This window comes from Lethenteron reissneri, chromosome 9, assembly GCF_015708825.2.
Source record: "Lethenteron reissneri isolate LAM-NWPU_2019-01 chromosome 9, ASM1570882v1, whole genome shotgun sequence".
Classification (NCBI taxonomy): Eukaryota; Metazoa; Chordata; class Hyperoartia; order Petromyzontiformes; family Petromyzontidae; genus Lethenteron; species Lethenteron reissneri.
Genome location: NC_083787.1, coordinates 12,978,393 through 13,004,747, shown reverse-complemented (window position 1 = coordinate 13,004,747; position 26,355 = coordinate 12,978,393). Strand labels below are relative to the sequence as shown.

Genomic DNA, 26,355 nt, shown 5'->3' with positions numbered 1-26,355 from the left:
ACACACGCACACACGCACACACGCGCGTCGCCTCCCGTTGTTCTTTCGCAGCGAATATCGATCGCCCCCATTTTTTTAGTTGCAACGGCTGAGATGCACGGCCTCCGCGCCAAGGCACGCACGCGTGCCGGGTCCGCACGCCCGCGCGTACGCACACGGCGGGGTGCGATGGTCGCGGAGAGCGAGCGGCGAGCGCGTACCCTCCGGGCGCGTCGCGCCTCGTGCGTACGCTCGGCGCGTTGCCCGCGACGGGCAAACACAAACGCGACTCTCTCCGAGCAGGAATGCGGCGCTGGTTTGGGCGGAGCGCGCGGGGCAGCGGGCGCGTACACGCACGCACGCGCCGCCAGGCTGGCCCCCACAGGCCCCCGCCCCCCCCCCCGCCCGCCCCGGTGAGGGATGGCGCCCGCCGTGCGGCAGAGAAACCACGGGCGCAGCCCCCCGCTTAATCCCCACGTCCAAGCCGCGCCGACGCGGAGAACTTGCATTCCCGCGCCGACCCCAATTATATAACCGCGGGGGAGGGGGCGGGCGACGTCGGGAGGGGGGCCGGGGTTCGTTGGGGTTCGCTGGGAGGGGAGGGGCGGCGAGGGGGCTCCCCGCGGAGCTCGCGTCACCCCCGGGAACACCGGCAGGAATGTCAACACAATTACACGTCCGCACCTCCGCTCCCTCCCCGTGCTTCGCGCAAATAAATCGCGGGCCCGGGAGGAAGGGGGGAGGGAGGGAAGGGAGGGGAGGGAGAAATAATCGGCCACCATCGACCTTCAGCTCAGGAATCGCAATCAAGTCGTTTGGTTTGGTGCGTGGCGGGGTCGAGTTTTGTGGCCTGCAGGAGAACTCATGGGGCGAAGAGAACGCTGCCGCTCGCTCCCCGGCGCCCCGAGGAGAGGCCCTCCATGCCACCCGGAGCGGACGGCGACGCCGCTTCGCCGGAGCCGCACGAGGCCCGGCCATCGTGCAGGGGGGGAGCCCCCCCCCCTGCTCCGCGGGGCCGTGAGGCCACGGATGGGCCGCGCGCGCCGAACTGGAACCGGCGTCTCCAGATTTAATTCTCAGAAACCCCCCCCCCACCACCGCGACGAGGATGGGGAGGAGCGTGTCCTGAGCTGCCCCGCGCCCACGCGGCGGTAATGGCAACCACATTAGCGCGCCCGCAGACTTCGCGAACAAACGCGCCGGCGCGGAGGGCCGCCCGCCCTCCTGCCCGATCGTCGGCGTTAGGCGGTTGCGGTGGCCGCGGCGAAGGGAGGCAATAACCGTGACTCGCGATTCAAAACAGAGCCGGAGCGCGCTCGACCCGAGCGCCGTAACGGGAGAGGACGTAAATCTGCGCACGAGACTCGGGCGCCAGCGCTGGCGCTATGTGGCGAGCGCAGCCAAGGAAAACAAACGCCGGCAGCAGAAGCAAGCGCCGACGGCTCCGGGCGCACGCGCGCGACGATGCGGCCTGTTCCATGACCTCATGGCGCACAAGGGAAACGTCAGGGGGATCGGTTTTTCGCATCCAGAAAAGCGCCCGAGTGGCCCCGGGCCGGCGGACGCCCCCCACGACGGTCGCGTTGGCGGCTTTCCGGTCACGTTGGCGCTCCAAGGGTGCCGGCTCGCCGCGCCGGGGAGGGTGACGGTGCTGGATGTGCAGCGGATGTGCCCACGATGGCGGTGGTGCGGAAGGGCACCGCGAACCCGGCGGGATCGTTCAAGTAGCCGAGTGGGTTCGACCATGCAGACAAGTAGCGTCGCCACCACCGCCACCCTAACCGCGACCGCCACTACTACTGCCATTACCATCAACCACCATCACCGATACTGCAACCGCCGTAACGGCCACCACTTATCCACCACCACCTTTGCCGTCATCATCATCACGAATATCATCACTTTTCCACCACTACCTGCCATCAGCATGACTTTTCTAACAACTCCGCCACCACCGCCACCGCTGTTACCACCGCTACCGCCATCGCCACTACCATAACCGCAATCACCACCAACCACTACCATAGTCGCAATCACCACCGCCGCCACCACAACCGCCATCGCCACTACCACCACAGCCACCGCTACCGCCGCGGTCTCTCTCCGCCGAGCCCGCTGGTCGCGCTCTCCGAGTAACGAGGCGAGGGTCCTCGCCGCCGGCGCCCCCTCACCCCCCCCTCGGTGTCGGTGCCCACCGGCGGGCAGAGCGCTTCACCGTGGCGCGTCCGCCTATTTATTCGTCCGACAGAGCCGGCGGCGCGGGGGCCTCGTTTGCCGGCGACGGTCGAAGCCGACGCCAAGCGCTGGCCCTAATTACGTCCGGCGCCGGTGAGACCGCATTAAACAGCTGCGCCGATTTTTTTCCCCTCTGTTTTTCACGAGCCCTTAGCCGCGAGCCGCCGTTCCCTCCACCTTCCTCTCGCCGCCTGATATTACAGCCCCACCCCCCGCCAACTCTCCCCCCAGCCCCCCACCCTGTCTATTTTTTGCCTGTCGGCCCCCAAATAATTCTCGCTTGGACGCCAGCGAGCGACGGAGCGAGAACCGCGTCGCCACTTCCCGTCCTTCCTGCAGGCCGATCGATACGTCCGCCCCTCCACGGCCACGGTCCGCTTAATATGCGCTAGCTGCTCGCAGCACCCAGTGCCAACCACACCCGGCACACCCAGCATACCCAGCACCCCTAGCACACCCAGCACACCCAGCACACCCACACACCCAGCACACCCACACATCCGGCACACTCGGCACACCCAGCACACCCAGCACACCCAGCACCCCTAGCACACCCAGCACACCCAGCACACCCACACACCCAGCACACCCAGCACACCCACACACCCACACACCCAGCAAACCCACACACCTCGCGTTCATACAAGAAGCGGTGGCCCCAGCACACCCTGCTGCACTCGTCGCGTACACCACCCATCACAAACACCGCCTGAACGCCCCGCACATCACGCACTGTCCAACACACGAGGATAGACACCAACCTCCACCCCGATGCCCCCCCCACCTTCCTTTAGACCCCGACCCACGCAGAGCTCGGCTCGTCACTCGGAAGCCGCCGTGAGCGAGAGCTAAACCCGGGAGGAGGTGGACCCAGGCGCTCGGGGTCTCCCGGCTTGAACCCGACCGCGGCGGAGCCGCCGCGACGCGCACCGAATCCCGGCGAGCCGACGCCGCCTTCCGAATGCAAACGATGTCCGTGGCGCAGACGCAAGCCGCACGCGTGCGCACATGGCGGGGGGGGGGGGAACGGGGGGGGGGTTAGGAGGTTGGGTGGCCGTGGAGCGCACGCAGAAACCCAGCGAGCCACGCAGCACCAGCACCGGCAGCGCGGGCGAGCGCTCGCCACGCTGGCCGAGTCGTCCCTGCGGCAGCGGCGGCGCTCGCCGTGGCCGCTGGCTCCGGCGCTGCGGGTCCCTCTCCGCATCGCTCTGACCTAGATACACGAGGAGCGAGCGAGCGGTGCACTCCGCGCCGAAAAAAAAAATTACGATAACCGCCCGACAGCCGAAGGCGGCGGCGGCCTGGTTATAAGGGCACGTACAGCAGTCGCAGCGGCAGCAGCGGCGGCAGCTTGGGAGAGATGCGGAGAGACGTTGGGAAGAAAGAGAGGGAGGGAGAGCACGAGAGACGTTTTTCTTCCTGGTGCCGAGCCCAGGGGCTCTGCTGCGCTCATTTCATGCTGCGTGCGGTTGTCTCAGAATTGAGAATTGCGCTTTGAAAAAACCCCACCGCAGCACGGAATGGCGGGAGCCACTTGCACCAGCGGGTCGAGCGAATGCGCAGGAAAAACGCAGTATGCGCGCCGTAACCGTCGCCACCGCCGTCGCCGCCGCCGTCACCTGCAGCGAGGACGAGCCGACGACGCTGGCGCCGCCACCGCCGCCACCGCCGCCTCGGCAGGAGAAGTCATCGGCGTGGCGTCGCGTGGGCAGCGCGCTCAAATTCAAAACAAAAACAACAAAACTAATGCGGCGCCGCGCGCCTCTCCGTGCGCCGTACAGTGCGGCGGGATCATGCGCGCGCTCGCTCGCCCTCCCTCTCGCGCTCTCTCGCTCTCTCCGACTCTCTCTCCCTCGCTAGCTCGCGCTCTCCCCGCCTCGCTGGCACGCACGCACGCACGCTCTCACACGCGCCAGGGATAATTGGTTTTCCGCCAGCAAATCTGTTTCCCAACATGCTTTGCAGCGCGCGGCGCGGACGGTCTTAGTGGTGGCAGCGGCGGGGGCGGTGGAAAGAAAAACATCAATAACATTTCTAGCGGCGGCGGTGGCGGCGGCAACCGAGCAAAACCGCTTTTACTCCGTGCCAAGCGGCGCAACGGTGCCGAAACGAGGAGAGGGGAGGGCCCGGGGAGGATGGGTGTGGGGGCAGCGGGGCCCGTGGGGGAGGGGAGGAGGGGGTCACGGTGGAGAGGGCGGCAGCTCGAGGGGAGGAGAGAGAGGAAGGGGTGGGGGGAGCCACGAGTCGCAAACACGCCGAGCGAGCGGCGCGGCAACGGCCGCGGCGCCGAGTTGGAAATCGCCGAGTCGGTGCCAAAAAAACCACCGGAACCAAAAAAAATAATAAACCGGACGAGCGGCGGGGCCGCCACCGCTGCTGCTGCTGCTGCTGCTGCTACCGTGGCGGCTTCGCGCAGCGCAGGAAGGAAAGGCTGACGGCCGGGCTCGTGGCGGGGCACAGCCGACGTCTGGAACTAACCGCTCCGCATGCCCCGGAGGGTCGCTCTGACCGGCATCGCCACCATTCCCACCGCGGACAAAAAAAAAAAAGCGCGTAGGTTTCCCGCTCGGCCGAGGTGTAGAACCCAAAACAGTGCCGTCCACGACTGCAACAAAGTTTAACACGAGACCGGGACGAGATTTCGGTACAAGTGATGCCGATTCCTGGCGGGACCGTCTCAGTGAAACCCCAACAGGTGGCACCCTGAGCTGCAGCAGAGTTGATCCCACAGACACCGAGGGGGCAGGGACAGGGGGATGGGGTGGACAACGGTGATCGCTGGACCAGGAGAAAGCGATGCACAGGGCGAGGGGGGGAGGGGTGCCGGGGGGGTTTGAGTGATGCTGCTGCCCCAATCTGCCTCCCACAGCCAGGGGCTGCCGTACGGAAAGGAAAACATTCCCACCAGCCCCGTGTATTTATGTTGCTGCGGCTGCGCGTTTATCACACTCCACGCACGTCCAGCAGTGCCGCCCGTCCTCACTTAGCGGTGGCCGTCGGAGCTCAAGGAGACGGCGGCTCTCTGGGAACATGCAGTCCTCACGGCATCGCTCGTGCTAACCCCCACCCCCCCTCCCACTGTGACCCCACCACTCTGTGACCCCACCACTAGCCGTGCCACTATGCCCCCAACCCCAACTTCTAACGTCACCCCCCTAACAGTAAGCATACCCCTAATCCATCACCTAAATCTATCCAGAACTATACCCACAAACTAACTCCCAACCCGAACAATACTGCTAACCCTACCCCTAAAGCTACCCGCTGACTCGACTTCTTACCGTATCTCAACCCCTAATCTTAACCCTACCCCTCACCGTCCCAAGCTACGCACCGTCTCCGTAGTCCGAACTCTATCCCTCATCTTGATCATGGTTCTAACCATAGCTCCTACTCAAAACACTAGCGGGCCCCCCCCCTACCAGTTCCAACTGCGAACTTGGTATCGCAATGCAGTGGACCCACTTAGCACGAGCACACGAACCAATCCCAATGCTCCACCTCCGCGGTGGACGTACCCCGAGGCTCTTTTCCCCCCTTTGTCTGCAACTCCGTAGTGATCCTCGCTCCACCGTCTGGCCCGCGACGCGCCCTGCCCCAAAAGCCCCCGCTCACTTTTACGAACCGTCGTGTTGACGTCATTCGCGTGCGATCTCTAATCCACATGCTCGCTCCCCCCCCTCTCCCGCTCTCAGTTGTGACTCCAAGCACAGGTCCATCCCTCACGTTCCGTCCCCGCGGTCAGCAGCTACGTTAGCGACGTGCGGCGCGGACACTCGCCCGCTCGCGCTGTGCCCCCGCGTCCGACGCATCGGAGCGTCGCCGCCACCGTCACCGTTGGCTACGCCAAAGCGCTCCGCAAGCTGTTCCCCCTCGCCTCTTCGCCCCCCATCCGCGTCGATCGCGGCTCCGGCCACCGCATCGGCTACCCACGTCCCGCCGTGTTCCAAGCTTGCGATGTGCGTGACGGTGCCGCTCACACGCAAGTGAATGTAAATGGATAACGACGCGATTAATGCACTGGACGAAGGCTCGGCGGGGGATTTTTGGGTGCGGTTTTGGGCACTCGCAGCCTCCCAACGTCCCCCGCTAACTGCCCTGCGCCCCCCCCCCCCACTCCCCCCGAACCCCATCGCAGGCAAGCGAGAGGAGATTTCCATTTGAACACGGAACAGAAGGAAGTCCCGCCCTGCCGCGCGCACTCACACGGAGCTCCCAAGGGACCCCCACCCCTCCGATTCCTGCTGCCCCCCAGCGACGGCGGGAGTCTCCACCGGGCCAGCCAACATCCCGTCGAGTTGGCGCACCCGCGGGCAACCGCTCGTCGCACCCACAGCCCGGTGATGTCACGCCGAAATTGGCGCCACCGCCGCACGTGACGCAATTTGGGACGGCGAGGGGACGCAAGCCCCGCGCGGCACACGGCGACGGCGCGCACGCAGGGTGGCACAACGGGGTACGGCACGCGGGACGTGGCGCGTGGCACAGGGAACGTGGCAAACAAGAGCACGGCTTTCGGCTAACAGGACAGGGCAAGCGGTATACGCGAAACGGACGGTGCCACGCAGGATATTGCGCACGCCCGTACAGGACACGGCAAGCATACACAGCGCACGGCGCGGTGAGCGGGGACCGTGCCACGCGGGGCAGGGGAGGGGGGGCGCAGAGCGCGCTACGCACGACACGGAACGCGGAGTTCGGCCCATCGCCCGTGGGCGGCATGGCACTGGGCAGGGTGTGGCGCGGAAGAGGGCGGAGTGGAGGGAGGGAGGGAGTGGGGGGCACTGGCAAAACCAACAAAAGCAGCAACGTGAGCAGCGGGAGTCCAGGGCAACCGGGGCCCAGCCCCTGCCCGCACCCTCTCCCCTTCAACCCTCAGCTCCCAAAATATACATTTCTCCTCCCCGTAGCTCTGCTGGCGTTTCGTGGGCCTGAGAGCCGACGGCCCTCTCGACCGACCCAGACGACGCGCGTGCCCGCGGGCCGCCGCCACCGCCGCGGCGCACGCCCAGGTCGCGCTCCTCGGGGCGAGAGCTGCCGGCCAAACGGAGTGACAAGACGCACAAAGCACTCGGAGACAAAGATCCAACCCGTGTAGCGTTCCATGGACTGTTGGGGCAAGTGCCGTTAGAGAGCACCTACGAAGGCGGCCGCGGCGCACGAGGGGCGATGGTGCGGCCAGCGCCACGTGCGGCCGCCTTTGTCTCACAAGTGTTGATGTTTACACACCACACCAGCTACTCTTATTAGGCCGAGCCGACCCAGTGGAGGGCCCAAGACCGATGTCGATATTCGTCACTGATATTGGCCGTGAGCAGAAATTGGACCCGAGTCACCGGGTTCGCAGCGAAACGCGCGAACCATTACACTGCCGCTACCCAACACGCACACACACACACACGCATGCACACGCACGCGCACGCACGCGCACGCACGCGCACGCACACACAGGGACAGAACCGCAGCAAGAAAAAAGGCGGATCCTGCCCCGGAGTTCGGCAACCATTATCGCACTCCGCCCGTCGGCACGGGCTGCCAGGGGGGCAACTCACACAGCCAAAACGTCTCCACGCAGCTCAGTGCGTCCCACGGCTCGCCCCGAAACCAACACCGCGCCCGCCTCCCCCCCACCGCACCCCCGCACCCCCGCGCCTTATCACCTGCAGCCAAGACAAACACGGAGTCACGGCGAGCGGCTAAGGCAATGTTTGTTCTGGGGGTTGCTCTGCCACCATCACCACCGCCGCCGCAGGGGCAAGTCCCGGAGCCGGGAACATCAACCCACTCTTCCTCCGCCGTTCGCACGTGGCTAAAACACCGCCCGGGTGCGTGCAAACTGTGGGCACGCGGTGCGAACGAGCGGGCGGGCGAGCGGGAATTAAAATTAGACGACGCCGGGAGTGGAAAATCTGAAGCGAGCAGCACGGCGCGACTGTCACGGCCGCCGGGTCTCTCTTTAAAATGTGCGGCGTCTCTCTCTCCTCCCCGCACTGCCGCAGCGGTCCGGCGCGCCGTGCCGCGTATAAATTATGGAGGAGGCAGGGCGAGGAGGGCGGCGGTAACGGCGGCGGCGTCAGCGTGCGAGCTGGCAAGCGCGATCGCCGCGGCGCCGGCGCCGCTATTCACCTTGGGCTGACATTGAGGACGTGGGCAGCGGTGGGGGCTCGGGAGGGGGTGGGGGGGCGGTGGGAAGTATGGCACCGAGGGGGTCTCTGGGGGCGTGGAGTCACCGACAGGGGGTCACCGTGGCCGTGTCGCGTAATGAGCGCTGCTTCTCGGACACGGGAAATGGTGGGGAGGCCTTCGGGAAGGGGGAGCTGCGTAATATTGGGGGGGCGGGGGTGGGGGGGCAAGGTTAAGAAAATCCACGGCGCGAAACTCAACGAGCGGGACGAGTCGAGGGGCAGAACGTGGGGGGGGGGGGGGGGGGGGTCTGGCAGGGGGATGGGGGCGGCAGCGAGGGGTGGTGCCATCAACAGACCCGGCCTGGACCCACTCTGCGATGTGGCCTCTACGTCCTTTGCGAGCGTTTTAGCTCGCAAACTCGCGCCGGTGCCAATTAGCGCCGCTTGTTGCCGATCGCTTGGGGTTTTTTTGGGGGGGGGGGGGGGGCTTCAGGCCTGTGCTCAGCTATCACGATGACAAATAGCGGAAACACCTCGGTGAGCATCCGACAAGATACCGATCGGAGCGCGTTTGGAACGTCCACAGCTACGAGCTCCCTAGACGGGTTTCACAAACTTCACTCTCGCAAACTGGCTTCCTGAGTGGGGGAGGGGTGCCGCGGAGGCAGGATGTTAACTCCCTCGCCTAGTCTACAGGAGGTCGTGGGTTCGATCCCAACCCCGACGCCTGCTGCTGTATATTTGGAGTTTGTGTCTGTCTCTCTCTCTCGCCCCCCGTGATCGCGTGGATTTTCCTCCGGGTCCTCTGATTTTTCCCACCACATTCAGAATCAACGTCACGCATTTTACAGTATTTGGCTGCTGCTATAAATTTCCATGCAAAAAGCCGCCTCTTCGTTGAGCTATCATTGCCAGGCCGCCTTTGAAAAAGAGCTGTACAGCTCAATGGGCCTCACCTGGTGAGATAAAAATTGTTTAGTTTAGAGTTTAGTTTATAGTTTAAGTCTAGGGTACGTGGAAGTGGGTCTCGGCACCCCTGACAGCAGCGGTTACAACCCCTTCCTGGCCCCGCGGGTCGTTGTCGTCAAACCCGCTGAACGTCCGAGAGGACCAATACGCCCGCGTTGTTAACCAGGGCGGCCTGGCCGAGTCGGACCACGAACGTCCGCGACGAGTGGCGAACGCGCAGCCGCTTGGGCCAATGCAAGTGGTGCACGCTGCTCGACGTGGCATACAAGCGTCACACACCTGCGTCACACACCTGCGTCACACACCTGCGTCACACACCTGCCTCACACACCTGCGTCACACACCTACCTCACACACCTGCGTCACACACCTGCCTCACACACCTGCGTCACACACCTGCGTCACACACCTGCGTCACACACCTGCCTCACACACCTGCGTCACACACCTGCCTCACACACCTGCGTCACACACCTGCCTCACACACCTGCGTCACACACCTGCCTCACACACCTGCGTCACACACCTGCCTCACACACCTGCATCACACACCTGCGTCACACACCTGCGTCACACACCTGCCTCACACACCTGCGTCACACACCTGCGTCACACACCTGCGTCACACACCTGCCTCACACACCTGCGTCACACACCTGCCTCACACACCTGCGTCACACACCTGCCTCACACACCTGCGTCACACACCTGCCTCACACACCTGCGTCACACACCTGCGTCACACACCTGCCTCACACACCTGCCTCACACACCTGCGTCACACACCTGCCTCACGCACCTGCCTCACACACCTGCCTCACACACCTGCCTCACACACCTGCCTCACACACCTGCGTCACACACCTGCGTCACACACCTGCCTCACACACCTGCGTCACACACCTGCCTCACACACCTGCGTCACACACCTGCATCGCCACAACCCACCTTCAGCCCAGAGCAGTTTCATTGCATCCACGTGCCCGCGTTCTAACGCACACTAACACCCATGCACCCGCGTTTGAACGTGCTCCAACACCCCCGTGCACTTGTTCCCGCACCTCCAATGAGCGCGGTTGGCTACGTACGGTGCGAAAGAAGTTCAACGTACATAACGCACCCCGACATCCACGGCGCCCGCGTTTTAACGTGCTTCAACACCCACATGCCGGCATTCTAACGCACGTTAACACCCACGTGTCCGCATTCTAACCTGATCCAACACCCACGCGATAACGAACCACCACACCCACGTGTGCGCGTTCTAACGCCCCCGAACACCCCCACGCCCGCGTTCAAACACCCACACTCCCGCGTTGCAGTGTGCTCAAACACCCACGCGCCCGTGTTGTAACGCACACCAACACCCACGGCAACCTGCATCCTGACACCCCCGCGTCCGCGTCCTGGCGCACGCACACCCGCGGCACGGGGAGCTCCGAGCAACGTCGACGCTTCGAGAACGCCGCGAAGCGGAAACGCTTCCCGTGAGAGCGCCCATTGTTCCCCGCGCCACCCGGCGTGCGGGCAGAGCCGGGCATCGGGGAGGTTAACGATTGCTTCGGGGGGGGCGGGGGCGGCAGTGGAGGGGGGGGGGGGGGTCTCCATCGTTTTTGGTAAAGCACGTGACGGCGTGTCAGGCTGCACGGGGCGACGCGTTATTTCCCGAGCGAAGCGTTCGGCGCCCGCGGCCACGCCTGAACACTGGGCCCATTGTGGCCGAGGCGGACTCCGCGACGACGGATCGCGAAATCAAACCGCCGGGACGTTTGGCGCTCGCATCGCTCCTGTGGCGGCGAGGCCGTGGGGGGGGTGGAGGGGGCGGGGAGCGAAAAGGGGGGCGCGAGCAGATGTGGCCAAATGATTTTTACCCAATTAAATAATTTGATGGTCATTTACAAGAATTTGGCAACTTAACACCGTGACGACGGTAAACACGGCCGTCTGAATAACATTACGGGAAGTTTGGCGTCCGCTGCGGAGCAGACGGCGCACGTTTGACGCAGCATTAACCGGGGCTGCCGTCGGGTTTGAACCGTGAAAGTCCGCAACAAGCCCCCAACGGAACGCTGCTCGACCCCAAGGTAACGTAGGCCGAAGCAGAAAATTTGCCATTGTGGAGGATGTGCGTGCGAGCCAGCGACACGCGTGCTAGCACACGTGTAAACACGCGTGCGAATAACACGTGTGCGCGAGCGACGCGAGCAGTGCGAGCGTCGTGTGAATCTGGTAAACCCCGCCCCCCCCCCCAAAGTGCCCAACCCCCCCCCACCCTGCCCCACCCCGCGTGGTGGACGCGGTGCGGCTGCTGAGCTCATTGTGGTGTGAAATTACAGAGTGGTGCCCGAGCCGAGCGGCGCTGGCACTGAGCAGCAGGAATGCGGAGCGTGTACGCGCGTGCAGGGTGTACGCGCGTGCAGGGTGTACGCGCGTGCAGGGTGTACGCGCGTGCAGGGTGTACGCGCGTGCAGGGTGTACGCGCGTGCAGGGTGTACGCGCGTGCAGGGTGTACGCGCGTGCAGGGTGTACGCGCGTGCAGGGTGTACGCGCGTGCAGGTGTACGCGCGTGCAGGGTGTACGCGCGTGCAGGTGTACGCGCGTGCAGGGTGTACGCGCGTGCAGGTGTACGCGCGTGCAGGGTGTACGCGCGTGCAGGGTGTACGCGCGTGCAGGGTGTACGCGCGTGGAGCGTGTACGCGCGTGCAGGGTGTACGCGCGTGCAGGGTGTACCCGCGTGCAGGGTGTACCCGCGTGCAGGGTGTACCCGCGTGCAGGGTGTACCCGCGTGCAGGGTGTACCCGCGTAGAGGGTGTACGCGCGTGGAGCGTGTACGCGCGTGAGCGTGTACGCGCGTGCAGGGTGTACCCGCGTGCAGGGTGTACCCGCGTGCAGGGTGTACCCGCGTGCAGGGTGTACCCGCGTAGAGGGTGTACGCGCGTGCAGGGTGTACGCGCGTGGAGGGTGTACGCGCGTGGAGGGTGTACGCGCGTGGAGCGTGTACGCGCGTGGAGGGTGTACGCGCGTGGAGGGTGTACGCGCGTGGAGCGTGTACGCGCGTGGAGGGTGTACGCGCGTGGAGCGTGTACGCGCGTGGAGCGTGTACGCGCGTGGAGCGTGTACGCGCGTGCAGGGTGTACGCGCGTGGAGCGTGTACGCGCGTGGAGCGTGTACGCGCGTGGAGCGTGTACGCGCGTGCAGGGTGTACGCGCGTGGAGCGTGTACGCGCGTGGAGCGTGTACGCGCGTGGCAGGGTGTACGCGCGTGCAGGGTGTACGCGCGTGCAGGGTGTACGCGCGTGCAGGGTGTACGCGCGTGCAGGGTGTACGCGCGTGCAGGGTGTACGCGCGTGCAGGGTGTACGCGCGTGGAGGGTGTACGCGCGTGGAGGGTGTACGCGCGTGCAGCGTGTACGCGCGTGCAGCGTGTACGCGCGTGCAGGGTACACGCGCTTCCATCCTACGCGCTCGCTGTGCGTGTATTCGCCGCGTACCGGTTCGGCGCGTACGCCCCGCGCCACCGTGCGCAAACTGCGCGTTCACTCGGTCCACGTGTCTCCCGCGGGTATGCACTTCGCTGCGCGCGCACAGCACCGTAGAAACTGGGCCCGGCACTGGGTGGCCAGACGGGGTTTTAAAGGGACAGCGTGGAAGCCGTGGTGGCTAACGATGCAACGGCAGCCGATGCCATCCCCGAACACGGCCGCCCATCCCCTACGGCCTCAACCGTGAGCACGTACAGCCCTCTGGGCACAGCTTCCAACGTGAGCACACCCAGCCCCTGGGCCACAGCGTCCACCGCACGCTGCCCTCGGGCTACAGGCTCGACCGTGAGCACACCCAGCCCCTGGGCTACAGCGTCCACCGCACGCTGCCCCCGGGCTACAGGCTCGACCGTGAGCACACCCAGCCCCTGGGCCACAGCGTCCACCGCACGCTGCCCCCGGGCTACAGGCTCGACCGTGAGCACACCCAGCCCCTGGGCTACAGCGTCCACCGCACGCTGCCCCCAGGCTACAGGCTCGACCGTGAGCACACCCAGCCCCCTGGCCACGGCCGCCAGCGGCAGGGCGATCTAACGGCGGTGCCGGCGGTTAACGAGCCCACGCGCGCGCCAAGCTGCCGTCACGGTAAACACGCTCGTTTGGCTGCCGCCGATCGCGTGCGGACAAAGAGACCCCGATTTTGGGACAGCGATCGCCGTCTCGCACCGGGCTTCCGTCGAGTAGGCGGCTGGATAACCGCGGCGGCACGCGAGCGAGAACATTTTTATTTGTGCGAGTTGAGCAACTTCCCAGTTCTCGAAGCGGGGGCTGTTTACGTTTCGACAGCCGCGCACCGTGCCGACCGCGCGCCGTCATTGAAGTGGCGTCCACGATTATAACCGCGACCGGATAGAATACATCAACGTACTGATTATTTCGGATTAAAACACAACACTGCAACTGAAATGACGCAATTCTATTTTTTTATATTCCAGTTGCAAGAATAGTTACGAAAATCATTATGTATTTGGACGACAGCGAGTATGAATTTTGTAACCATCCCAGCCCATGCCTCCAACGATTTTTCGACGGAACGAAACGGCCACGCGTTTGGTCAAAACAGCGCAAGTAGGAAACCCGGCAACGGCCGTCTGCATTCTTGAGCAGAGCTCCCAAAAAAATGTTCACCTCCCAGCCCCCACGTCCCGAGCCTACGTCCAGAACCGCTCTTGCCCCGCACCCGCCTGCAACGCAGCGGGGCGAGCACCCCCTCCACGTCGTCGTCCTGCCCCCCATCTTGCCCCCCCCTCCCTCCCCCCGCCGGGCGAGCCGCCACCGCGGCCACCGAGGGCCGCGCCGCGGTCCGCGGGGGTCCCGGCTCCGCGGAGCGTAACCGTAAATGGCGGCCGTTAAAATCGCGGCGCTCCGGGCCTCGTGTTTTTATAAGACGGGGGGTTTTTTTTCCGCTTTCTTTTTTTTTCTCGCAAATACCTCCAACGGCCGTGCGTCCCCTGCCCGGCGCGAACCCACGGGGCCTGCCAGGCGCGCGCCCTTGCCAGAAAAAGCCACCGCACGGCGGCGCCGTGATGGCCGCTCCCTCTTTCTCTCAAGCCGAGCCGCACGAACCTGGGAGGGGACACGCACGCACGCAAGCACGCGTGAGATCTCAAACCACACGGCGTCCCGACAAACAGAGGTCGTTCGTTCTCCCGCGCTCTCTCTCCCTCTCTCTCCACGCCCGTGCCAAGGCCGCATCTCAAGGACTCTGTCAGAAGCTGTGCACGGCCCGGGCTGATGAGCCGGGACACGAGGAGGGAGAGGGAGGGACGGCGAGCGGGGGGCAAGAGTCGGAATTAGGGGAACCCGGGGAGAAGATCTGAGGAGAAGGAGACAGGGTGAGCAAGGCGGGGAGGAGACAGGATGAAGAGGATGAAGAGGATGAGGAGGGCAGACAGAACGAGGAGAGTAGAAGTGGAGGAGACAAGAGGAGGAAGAGGGTAGAGATGGCGGCATTGCGATGAATAACAATTGCTCAGAGCTGCAATTTGTATCTTAGCTTACAGACTGGGGGGGTTGACCCACATCACTTCGAGGTTGATGATATACCACTTTGTGGGGAGGTCAAGAGTGGATAGACTTGCTCCCACCATAGTAATGTGGAATGTGCAATTTCCATCACTGGCGCCGGGCTATAAACAGATGAACACCGCCTCGACGCTCGGTTGAGCAAGAAAATCACTATTTTTGTCGCTCCGTTTCCACCCCAGGTCTCCCTTGGCAACGGAGACTTCCATCTCCGTGCACGCAAGCACACGGGTGCATGCACGCGCGCGCGTGCGCATGCGTGTGCGGGAGACAGCGTCCCTCCAAAGGACAGAACGTTCCGCAGCAAAACACCGAGTCGGCCGCTCACCCACGCACGCGGGCCGGGAGTGCGGGACCTTAGTTTTCCTTGGCTCGCTCAGCCAAACGACGCCGGAGAGAGAGGGGGGGGGGGTCTCTGTCCTCGACCAACGCTCTGCCGAGGAACCGCCAAGGAGGGCTGTTCAATGACAACCACATTCACCACTACCGGCTCCGCATGTCAGGAACGCACTGATTAGCACGCGCCAATCTACAAACAGCACAGCGGTAAAAGTCACCGCGTGATTAGACGTGCCTTCTTTTTCTCAGCTGATGACCCTGTTATTGTTGGCTTGCTCACGCCAGAGAGCAGTATTTGGTCTACTCTTCCACGCTGACCAGACGTCTGGGAAGAGGTGGACAAGAGTCGCACACGACCTGTTGATCACAGACGGGTTTAATGACGACACTTATATTTACACGTGTATATTTACGCGATCTAACCCAAAAAAAACCTGTATTATGGATGATCACAGACCAACTGCGGTTGACCCCGTATACCCTGCTGGGTGGGCAGAGGCGGCTAAGGCATCGAGAAACTCGCCCCCATTGTTTCAACCGCGGTGCTGGGCGATGGAATCGAAGCGGCAGCGACCTCTCAACACCGCGCATGTCGCCCTCGGCATGCGGACGCAGCGCTTGCCGGGCTCGTGGTCGTCGTTGTTTTCCCGCGCTCGTCCTGCGGCCCCCGCGAGGCCGAGCCGCTCCCCCCGGGCGCACTCATTTGAAACCCGACGTGGAGTCCGCTCCGTTAAAAGAAAACCACTTGAGCTCAAGTCGGCCGGTCCTGCACGAGGAGGAGAGCGGGCGGCTCCCTCTTCACAGACCGCTACCCCCACATAAAATAAATACACAGAGCCATAGCAACCTCCCAGGGAGGGCGGGGGTGGGGAGATGGCGGTGGTGGCGGCAATCCTGAAATTTCAAGCTTTGAGAATTGGACCCGAAGTTCATAATAATAAATTCCACGTCCTTTCTCTGCTAAATATCAATGAAATGGTCTCAAGGGGCACGTTGATACTGGCATCAATAGCTTCGGGAAGCCAGGTGCCAATGTCGAGGTCTGTTGCTGCCCATATAGAGAGGGCTTCATCAGAGCGAGAGAGAGAGTGTCGTTTTGCTGTTCCTCCTCCTCTGTTGGAAGAGCACAGACCACTGTATTTACTGTCCGGTCCATAGTTTGGGTCGGATTGGCCACAATCGCCGTGAGTGTACTCGCCGCGTAGGAGATGTGCGCATTGGCCTGGTAACGTTCCGACGCGGTTGGTGGTCGCAGCAGGAAAGTCAAAGCCAGGAGAAGGCGCGGCGTTTGGGTCTCGAACGAGGGGCTCGTTCTGGACGCGGCACCTCCACCTGTTGCACGTTTTCACGTCACCTTGAACGCAACCGACACCGTCGACTCGGCAAAAACGGACGTCGCCAACGCGAATCCAGATACGATCAGGAGCCTGCACTGTACAGGCCACGAGGGGAGGGGGCTGCGAGGAATGAAACGTCGACACCATCTCCAGATAAACGGTCGTATATCACGGGGCCTTTTTTGCCAGTATCAATATAAAATTAAGAATAGGTTTTACTCTCTCCGGCAAAAAAACAGGAGGTGTTAAGATGTTGTAGGTCAATCAGTTTCAAAGGCAATGTATATATTTTCAGAGCATGTGTGTTTGCATGTTCACCACAAGTACGTGTGGTTAATACAGACTTGATTCCTTACAAAGGGTGAAACCGATTTTTGTTGAACGGTCCTTATGTTGACATGATGACCGACCACCCACTGGCAGACATTAGGTAACTATAAACAAATTATAAAGCGCAAATTTTATTTTACCAGGTGGGGCCCACTGAGCTATGTAGCTCTTTTTCGGAAGCGATGTGGCCACAAACGACGGCTCAACAAAAGTGGCTTACCATCATCATCATCACGTGGACATTTACAAGCAGCCAAAAACTCCAGCAGACAACCCCTTCAAAAGTTCTGCACTGAATTATGCATAAACTCATTAATTAAAAAAAGCAGAACGTGTCCCTTACTCATTACCTACCGAAAAAAGTGAGACTGGTCATTGGGAAACATTGCGAGAATGCAATTCTTGTCAGGGCACCACGGGGGTGTGTGGTGCGGGCTCCAGCTATTGTTCGCTCCGTCTCTCCGGCGGCGGCGGCGGCAGCGGCGGCGGCCTTTCCACGCGGCGTTGTTAACGAACGTGGCGTTTGCTGTTTGTGCCTGTGCACCGCTGCCGACGCAACAGCAACAGCAGCAGCAACGTCGCCAAATTATTTTGCCAAATAAAACCGAGATGTAACCAAGCGACTCCACGAGCACTCTGTGTAAAAACAACTCTGCCTGCCCCTCCCTCCCTCCCCCTGGTCACAGTTTACCGCTGCTCGACACGGGAAGCCCGCCTAAACTAAACTCTACAAACTATTCTTTATTTTACCAGGTAAGGCCCACTGAACTATGTAGCTCTTTTTCATAAGCGACCTGGCCGCAAATGAGAGCTCAACAAAGTGGCTTATCACTTGGACATTTATCGCGGCCAAATACTCTCAACTAAAGGTGGAGGGAAAAAACCAGAGGACCCGGAGAAAAAACTACGCGAGCACAGGGAGAGAGACATTTAAACTCCAGATATACAGGAGGCATCAGGGTCGGGATCGAACCCACGACCTCCTGTATACCAGGCGAGGTAGTTAACATCTCGCCACTGTGGCGCCAAAATGTACCGCCGACTGACACGGGAAACATGGCGAGCAAGCGCGTAAAGTTTCGGGCTGCGAGCCCAACTCGTGAGCGGACAGCCGTGGCAGGAAGGCCGACGTCGTTATCCGACACGAAATCGGTCGCACTTCACTCCCCGCGCGTAGCTGAAAGGCTTCGAAGAAAGTTGACTAAATCAGCGGCTTTTTAATTAAATAGAAGTCGAGCGGCAAAAAACCTCCTCTATCGCGACTGCCGTGATGACCACCTCCCGTGGTGACTTAATGCGTTGAGTCCACCACCCGTGCTGGCGACTCGGTCTGGACCAGACCATTGGAGTGTTTCGTTTCATCCACCGCACCGTGTTTAACCGCCACCACACTGCAGGTCACAACAACAACAACCACCACCAGGTAGCGGTTATGTCACCACGGCGCTTGTGCCATGATGGGTGCACTTTCAGGCCACGTTAAGTGTCGAAGGGCCGTTGGCCGGTCACGGAACAAACCCAGGTGCCACGGGTTGACTGAATAAGGTGACTGGCAGATGCACCAGCTGTGCTCCCCTCTGTGCCAACTCTTTGCGTTAGAGCCAGCCGACGCTCCGCTTGCTTTTGTGTCACAACAACAGACTCGCTCACCCACCAACTCACCTACCCACCTGCTCACTGCACCGCTCACTCGCCACACTGCCTGTCACAACGTTTCTCTCTCCGCTTCTTCCCTCGCACCAACGATCCGCTTTGGAATTCTCCCGTCGCCTCTCATCCCCAAGCTCTCACAACAACCTTCGTCAATTCCGGCAACGTGTTCACTCCTCGGACTGGGATTGATTTTAGCCGGCAAGGCCCCGTTGAGCTAGGCAGCTCCGTTACCGGGACGACCACGGCCCAAGATGGTCGGCCGTAGCGGCAGTTGCAGCACTTTGCAGTTACACAGAGGCCCACGGAGTTGCACAGAGACTCGCAGAGTTGCATCGAGCTCGAGAGAGTTACACAGAGACTCGGAGAGCACAGCCCAAGGCCGTCGGCATTGGCAGGCAGCCACTACAGGGCACTGCAGGGTGGAGGGAATGTGCAAACTGACGAGGAGCAACAACAACAAGAACAACAAATTATTTACACCGGGGAACCCACGCCAGAACTTACTACAAACAGGATAAACGATAAACGGTGCTTACGCACAAATCAACGACGGCGTAAAAGAAGATATCGCGTTTCAGACGCGAGTAAACAAAGTGCGTGCACAACCTCGGGCATAACGGAGATGCGCTACAGCGTGCGTGGGGACCGCGGCAGACGCAGCCCCTGCACGGTAGCCTTCACCCACACCCGCCTCGAGGAGGGGACCTGTGCAACATCGAGATCGGTTACGGCGACATTCCACAGCGTGGGTGGCTGTGCCATCATCGCAGCTTTGATGGTTCGGTCCTTTGGGCAGCCCGCGCTCAGCGACCGTGAAAATAAAAAATAAAAACCCAACGCACACACGGAACTCTGCTGGGTCCGCGACGGGTGCACGCGGCCTGCCTGCACGGGCGCCATCAGATCCAACCTTCGACTCGTTTCCAGGCTCGTTCCACATTGCGATGTTTGGTCCAATTCCTTTTCAATAGCTCGGTGGCGGCTTTGAATGAGTACGACGACAAAGATGATGATGCTGATGATGACGACAACAAAATGCTGATGATGATGACAACAAAATCGCGCCTAATCCAGGAGGACCTCGCGATGTTTCCCGACATTTTTAGCAGGGCACCTGCCAATTGGAAGTTGACTACTTTTAAAAGCCAAAATCGCGCTTTGCACGTGCGTTTGTGTGTTTAGTATGCGGGAGGAAACCGGAGCAAAAATGCACTTTGCGTACTGCATATTTATGACTCCATACTGGGAGTCCGTGTCTTGTGGGCACCACACCCGGCGCTAATGATGTTCCTGTCACCGGTCACCAATTCACATCCTGCCCCTCTTGCTGGACGCCGAGCGGCAGTTGCACTGCCGCCCTCGACGGTGGCATCGGTGGTGATGATGGTAGTGGTGATGGCAGTGGTGGTGGTGATGGCAGTGATGGTGTTGAAGATGGTGGTGATGATGAGGGTGGTGATGGCGGTGTTGATGATGGCGGTGGTGGCAGTGATGATGACGGTGGTGGTGATGGCAGTGGTGGTGGTGATGGCAGTGGTGGTGGTGATGGCAGTGGTGGTGGTGATGGCAGTGGTGGTTGTGATGGCAGTGGTGGTGGTGATGGCAGTGGTGGTGAGGGTGGTCGTGTTGATGATGGCGGAGATGACGAGGGCGATGGAGGCGGTGATGATGAGGACGGTGGTGGCAGTGATGATGAGGGTGGTGGTGATGGCAGTGGTGGTGGTGATGGCAGTGGTGGTGGTGATGTCAGTGATGATGAGGGTGGTGGTGTTGATGATGGCGGTGATGACGAGGGCGGTGGTGGCGGTGTTGATGATGGCGGTGGTGGCGGTGATGATGAGGGTGGTGGTGTTGAGGGTGGTGGTGGTGTTGATGATGGCGGTGATGATGGCGGTGGTGATGGCGGTGATGATGATGGCGGTGGTGGCGGTGATGATGAGGGTGATGGTGGTGTTGAGGGTGGTGGTGGTGTTGATGATGGCGGTGATGATGGCGGTGGTGGTGGCGGTGATGATGAGGGCGGTGATGGCGGTGATGATGAGGGTGGTGGTGGCGGTGATGATGAGGGTGGTTGTGGCGGTGGCGATGAGGGTGGTGGTGGTGTTGATGATGGCGGTGGTGGTGGTGGTGATGATGAGGGCGGTGATTGCGGTGATGATGAGGGTGGTGGTGATGTTGATGATGGCGGTGATGACGAGTGCGGTGGTGGCGGTGATGATGAGGGTGGTGGCGGCTTTGGCGGCAGTGGTGGCCGTTGTTGTGCAGGAATGCGAGCCATGGTGGATGTTATTGCTGCTGGTGTTTACGCATTCAACAGTTGGTGCTTGGGGAACTGTGGGGTGGTGGCAGCCACAGCAGCTGCTACTGCTCCACCACGCTCGATCTCATTGTTCACCAAACTTGCTTCCACGATCGTCCACCAATTTTACCCCATGTCCATGGCTCACTCCGATTGCCCAACCCTTTCACTACTATAACCACGATTGTTCACCCCTCACTAATGACTGTCCACTCCTCTCAAACACTCAATGTGCACCACTCACTGATTGTCCACCCATCTGATTGTCCACCCATCTGATTGTTCACCCCCTCTCAACCCGATTTCCTCCGCAAAGGGTGTCATCAAGCAGCAGCAATGGTCAATCGTGACCGTCTTAGTATATCACTGACCGTTTTAAACGGCTCAGATTTAAACAGCAAACTCGTCAGCGACAAAGTTACGCAAAATTAGTTCTTAACGCAACTTACCCCAGCGGGTCGAGATCATCAGGGTCTCGGGGGGGTCAATAGGTCACACGCTCCAAAGGTCGCGGTCAGGGGTTAGTAAAAGAGGTCGTGGTTCGTTACGCACGGCTCCCCTCGCATCCCCCTATTGTTGGGGAACTCTCCCTCCCTCCCCCCTCCTTCCCCGTGCCCTCCCCCCATCCCTCCCGCCACGCATGGCGCGGCTTGTTGTTGTTTGGGTTTGAAGTCGTCATGACCTCCCTCCTCGTCTCTCCTCCGACTAATCAAACTTCTTCTCTCGCACCCCTCGCCATCCATACTCATCCCCGCATACTCACGCAGACGTACATACTAACGCAGACCTACTCACTCACGCAGACCTACTCACTCACGCAGACCTACTCACTCACGCAGACCTACTCACTCACGCAGACCTACTCACTCACGCAGACCTACTCACTCACGCAGACCTTACTCACTCACGCAGACCTACTCACTCACGCAGACCTACTCACTCACGCAGACCTACTCACTCACGCAGACCTACTCACTCACGCAGACCTACTCACTCACGCAGACCTACTCACTCACGCAGACCTACTCACTCACGCAGACCTACTCACTCACGCAGACCTACTCACTCACGCAGACTTACTCACTCACGCAGACCTACTCACTCACGCAGACCTACTCACTCACGCAGACCTTCTCACTCACGCAGACTTACTCACTCACGCAGACCTACTCACTCACCTGGACCTACTCACTAACGCAGACCGACTCACTCACGCAAACCGACTCACTCACGCAGACCGACTCACTCACGCAGACCGACTCACTCACGCAGACCGACTCACTCAGGCAGACCTACTCACTCACGCAGACCTACTCACTCACTCAGACCTACTCACTCACGCAGACCTACTCAATCACTCAGACCTACTCACTCACGCAGACCTACTCACTCACGCAGACCGACTCACTCACGCAGACCTACTCACTCACGCAAACCGACTCACTCACGCAGACCGACTCACTCACGCAGACCTACTCACTCACGCAGACCGACTCACTCACGCAGACCGACTCACTCACGCAGACCTACTCACTCACGCAGACCGACTCACTCACTCACGCAGACCGACTCACTCACTCAGACCTACTCACTCACGCAGACCTACTCACTCACGCAGATCTACTCACTCACGCAGACCTACTCACTCACTCAGACCTACTCACTCACGCAGACCGACTCACTCACGCAGACCTACTCACTCACGCAGACCTACTCACTCACGCAGACCTACTCACTCACGCAGACCTACTCACTCCCGCAGACCTACTCACTCCCGCAGACCGACTCACTCACGCAGACCTACTCACTCACGCAGACCGACTCACTCACGCAGACCTACTCACTCACGCAGACCTACTCACTCACGCAGACCTACTCACTCACGCAGACCTACTCACTCACGCAGACCAACTCACTCACGCAGACCTACTCACTCACACAGACCTACTCACTCACCAGGACCTACTCACTCACACAGACCTACTCACTCACACAGACCTACTCACTCACCAGGACCTACTCACTCACACAGACCTACTCACTCACACAGACTTACTCACTCACACAGACCTACTCACTCACGCAGACCTACTCACTCACACAGACCTACTCACTCACACAGACCTACTCACTCACGCAGACCTACTCACTCACTCAGACCTACTCACTCACTCAGACCTTACTCACTCACTACAGACCTACTCACTCACTCAGACCTACTCACTCACGCAGACCTACTCAGCTCACAGCAGACCTACTCACTCACGCAGACCTACTCACTCACGCAGACCTACTCACTCACGCAGACGGACTCACTCACGCAAACCGACTCACTCACGCAGACCGACTCACTCACGCAGACCTACTCAATCACGCAGACCGACTCACTCACGCAGACCGACTCACTCACGCAGACCTACTCACTCACGCAGACCGACTCACTCACACAGACCTACTCACTCACTCAGACCTACTCACTCACGCAGACCTACTCACTCACGCAGATCTACTCACTCACGCAGACCTACTCACTCACTCAGACCTACTCACTCACGCAGACCTACTCACTCACGCAGACCTACTCACTCACGCAGACGGACTCACTCACACAAACCGACTCACTCACGCAGACCGACTCACTCACGCAGACCTACTCAATCACGCAGACCGACTCACTCACGCAGACCGACTCACTCACGCAGACCTACTCACTCACGCAGACCGACTCACTCACGCAGACCTACTCACTCACTCAGACCTACTCACTCACGCAGACCTTCTCACTCACGCAGACCTTCTCACTCACGCAGACCTACTCACTCACCAGGACATACTCACTCACACAGACCTACTCACTCACGCAGACCTACTCACTCACACAAACCTACTCACTCACTCAGACCTACTTACTCACGCAGACCTACTCACTCACTCAGACCTACTCACTCACGCAGACCTACTCACTCACGCAGACCTACTCACTCACGCAGACCTACTCACTCACACAGACCTACTCACTCACCAGGACCTACTCACTCACGCAGACCTACTCACTCACGCAGACCTACTCACTCACGCAGACCTACTCACTCACGCAGACCTACTCACTCACGCAGACCTACTCACTCACACAGACCTACTCACTCACAGACCTACTCACTCACGCAGACCTACTCACTCACACAGACCTACTCACTCACGCAGACCTACTCACTCACGCAGACCTACTCACTCACTCAGACCTACTCACTCACGCAGACCTACTAACTCACGCAGACCTACTCACTCACGCAGACCTACTCACTCACGCAGACCTACTCACTCACGCAGACCTACTCGCTCACACAGACCTACTCGCTCACGCAGACCTACTCGCTCACGCAGACCTACTAACTCACGCAGACCTACTCACTCACGCAGACCTACTAACTCACTCAGACCTACTCACTCACGCAGACCTACTCACTCACTCAGACCTACTCACTCACCAGGACCTACTCACTCACTCAGACCTACTCACTCACTCAGACCTACTCACTCACTCAGACCTACTAACTCACGCAGACCTACTCGCTCACGCAGACCTACTCGCTCACGCAGACCTACTCACTCACGCAGACCTACTCACTCACGCAGACCTACTCACTCACGCAGACCTACTCACTCACACAGAGCTACTCACTCACACAGACCTACTCACTCACGCAGACCGATTCACTCACGCAGACCTACTCACTCACTCAGACCTACTCACTCACGCAGACCTACTCACTCACGCAGACCTACTCACTCACGCAGACCTACTCACTCACTCAGACCTACCCACTCACTCACGCAGACCTACTCACTCACGCAGACCTACTCACTCACACAGACCTACTCACTCACGCAGACCTACTCACTCACACAAACCTACTAACTCACGCAGACCTACTCACTCACACAGACCTACTCACTGACGCACTCTCCTCGTCACTTCCCCTCGCTTCTTCTCATCCCTCCATCCTCTTTGCTCCTCCTCATCCCTTGGTCAAACCTCATCCCTCATCTGTACATCCTCGTCCGTCATCCGCCTTCATCATTATTTCCTCCTCCTACCCATCCCTCCTGACTCCCCGCTCACCCCTCCCCGCTCACCCCTCCCCGCTCACCCCTCCCCGCTCACCCCTCCCCGCTCACCCCTCCCCGCTCACCCCTCCCCGCTCACCCCTCCCCGCTCACCCCTCCCCGCTCACCCCTCCCCGCTCACCCTCCCCCGCTCACCCCCCCCCCGCTCACCCCTCCCCGCTCACCCCTCCCCGCTCACCCTCCCCCGCTCACCCTCCCCGCTCACCCTTCCCCGATCACCCTCCCCGCTCACCCTCCCCGTTCACCCTTCCCCGATCACCCTCCCCGCTCACCCTCCCCCCTCAGCCCCCCACCGCTCTCCCTTCCCCGCTCACCCCTCCCCGCTCACCCTCCCCGCTCACCCTCCCCGCTCACCCCTCCCCCCTCAGCCCCCCACCGCTCACCCTTCCCCGCTCACCCTTCCCCGCTCACCCTCCCCCGCTCGCCTCTCCCCGCTCGCCTCTCCCCGCTCGCCCTTCCCCGCTCGCCCCTCCCCGCTCGCCCCCCCCCCCGCTCACCCCCCCCGCTTAACCCCCCCCTCGCTCACCCCCCCCCCGCTCACCCGCCCCCCCGCTCACCCGCCCCCCCGCTCACCCCCCCCCGCTCACCCCCCCCGCTCACCCCCCCCCGCTCACCCCCCCCCCGCTCACCCCCCCCCCGCTCACCCCCCCTCTCATCCCCCTCCGCTCACCCTTCCTCGCTCATCCCTCCTCGTCGTCGGCCCTGCACCTCCACTCCTCTTCCCTCTCTCTCCATGATCCCGTTCGCCATTTCCTCGGCGAGACGAGTCGCTATTCGCACTCAAAGCCACAGTTGTGGAGAGAACCCGGGGGGATGGGGGCTCACAGAGCCACAGCGCAGAGGGGAGGAGGAGGAGGGGGGCGGTGTGGAAGTAGCGGTGGGGAGACACAACCGCGGGCCGGTGGGGTTACTGGTGGGGTTACTGGTGGGGTTAGCGGCGTCGACCGTCCTCACCTCGTCGGTCCGCTCGCGAGTCGCGCTCTCCGCTCCTCTTTTCTCCGCGCTCGCTCCCTCGCTCGCTCGCTCTCCCGCGTCCACGCGTGGCTGCGCGGCTCCTCCTCCTGCTTCTCCCCCCCACCTCTCTCCCTGCCCCCCCGCAGCGCCACAATAACACGACGCGGATCGACGCAGCGGCAGCGGCGGCGGCAGCCGTGGGGAGGAGCGAGCGCCGCAGTCGCGGCGTCAGCCCCCGATCTGCGGGCGGCGGGGCGGGGCGGGCTGGGGCGGGCTGACGCGGGGCGGGGCGGGGCGGGGCGGGCTGACGCGGGGCGGGGCGGGCTGACGCGGGGCGGGGCGGGGGAGGGGGGGGGGCGGGGGAGGAGGCGGGGCGGGGGAGGGGGCGGGGGAGGGGGCGGGGCACGGGGCGGATGGAGAGGAGGGATGTGGGGGGGGTTAG

General features: G+C 61.5%; 1 protein-coding gene across 5 annotated transcripts in view; it reads right to left on the bottom strand.

The window, feature by feature from the left end:
• LOC133340243 (uncharacterized) overlaps positions 1–26,130 on the bottom strand; it is a 35,492-nt gene extending 9,362 nt beyond the window's left edge. The window contains exons 1-2 of one of the 5 annotated variants that reach the window (XM_061548278.1): positions 25,914–26,130; positions 14,280–14,414 (exon numbers count right to left, since the gene is read on the bottom strand). The gene's annotated coding sequence lies outside the window, so the exon portion shown is untranslated. Of the gene's footprint in view, positions 1–3,833; positions 4,019–14,279; positions 14,415–24,787; positions 24,897–25,913 lie in introns of those variants that run through there. The other 4 variants (XM_061548279.1, XM_061548280.1, XM_061548282.1 and 1 more) reach the window with 4 other exon arrangements.
• Positions 26,131–26,355: the final 225 nt, after the last annotated feature.